This window comes from Rhinichthys klamathensis, unplaced genomic scaffold (assembly GCF_029890125.1).
Source record: "Rhinichthys klamathensis goyatoka isolate OS25496 unplaced genomic scaffold, OSU_Roscu_1.1 h1tg000133l_1, whole genome shotgun sequence".
In the NCBI taxonomy this organism is placed as follows: domain Eukaryota; kingdom Metazoa; phylum Chordata; class Actinopteri; order Cypriniformes; family Leuciscidae; genus Rhinichthys; species Rhinichthys klamathensis.
Genome location: NW_026606668.1, coordinates 3,709,454 through 3,711,273, shown reverse-complemented (window position 1 = coordinate 3,711,273; position 1,820 = coordinate 3,709,454).

Sequence of the window (1,820 nt, the reverse complement as noted above, 5' to 3'; positions counted from 1 at the left end):
AACTGCCTTATGATAGTGAATAGAGATATATGACAAACACAGGTCACTGCAATGTCTACAGAGGCATACATCTATAATTAGGAGAAGGACTTCTGGGCTCAACTGTCACCACAGCTGAGTCACTTAGCTTTCTAGGAATCATCATTTCTTAGAAACTCAGATGGGAAGATATTGTCTTCATTGCTAAAATAGCATAAATGTCTGGTATGGGTTAGTCACAGCATGAGATGCCAGCAAATTGTACTTTCACTGTAAAAAAAAAAAAAAAAAAAAAAAAATTAGTGTAATTTCAACTGTACAACATTGTAAAGGGAAAAACTGTAAAAGATCCAACCGGAGATTTCATCAAATTATAATTTACAATAAAAAACTGTAAACTGACATTCCCAGAATTCAGTGTGACACTTCACATTTGAAAGTATTTCCTTTTTAAATAATTGTTCCTAATTGTTTTTATCAGTTATGCACATTTGGGATTTATGTTACATCTTCTGTTGTTTAATGAATGTTTATTACATTATTTTTTCATGTGTCATGTGTGTTACCATGATGTTGTTTTGTGTTTGCGACTCTGGGCAACTTCTGTATAATTGAACTTGTGGAAAGGCTACTTCTGTGAGATTCTTCATGTGGCTTCCTCTTTTACCTAATACCTAATAGATTTTAGTAGCAGTGTGCGTTGTTGGATTTACTGGTTTAAATTGCTTTTTTTTTTTTTGTAAATTACAGTTTTATACTGTAACATTTACAGGCTGTTCTGTAAATATGTCTACATTTTTACTGTATTTTTTTTATTGAATTATTCTGGCAACCACAGCTGCCATGGAATTTTTTGTAAAAACAACAGGATTTTTTTTTTTCAGTGTGGCTAAGAAAATCATTGGCTACTGTCTGCCCAATTGAATCAATATTCAAGAAGCAGGCTGTCAAAATAATCAACAACTCCTTGCACAAGAACATTTGTCAGCTGGTGCCTTCCAAGAATCTATTGCAAATTTTAAATACTTTTAAATCCGTTTATTTTTTAGCTTTCAGTCACTTTTTAAACTTTATGCATGTCTGATGGGTTGGGGTTCTAAACTGTATAACACCCACAGAAGCAGAAACATGAGCGGCACAAACTGAAGAGAATCATCAATGATTCAAACACAATCATCATGGCTGTTTCTCTCTCTCTCTTTCTCTCTCTTTCTCTCTCTCACTAACATGCATATAAACACAAAGATGACATTGTACTTCATAAGAACTGTGAACTTTTGGTGGGAAACTATTTTAAAAGTTTTATTTTTTTGTGCTAGAAACGTTTATGTCATAAACACACAAACTGTGATTTTGAGATTCTATTTAGATAGTTACTGCAGTTGTTGTTATGAACTAGTGATATTAATTATTGTAAGTGTTAACACTATAAGGTTTCATTTGTTACATTGGTTAGCAACATTAGCTGACACTTTACTTAGCCTACAACAAAACATTACTTTTACAGCACTTATTCTTAGTTAATCTCAAAATTTAATAATGAATTTTTAAGATAAAAAAATGATATCTGGTAACACTAGTTAAAATTTGTAGCTGTAAAAATGCATTTCTCATTGTTAGTTCGTGTTAGTAATGCATTAACTAATGAGTCCTTATTGTAAAGTGTTACCAATGAACTTTTAAGAAGTCTTGTAAACTGCATCCTTATAACCGAACACTTAATTGATCCTCGAAATTGACGTCAAAGGTAGAATGATGATGTTATCCTCAGGAGTGGTCAATGACTCTGCGAGTCTTAATGATAACACTGCTCTGCCTAAACGGAAGCGCTGTGCCTACGC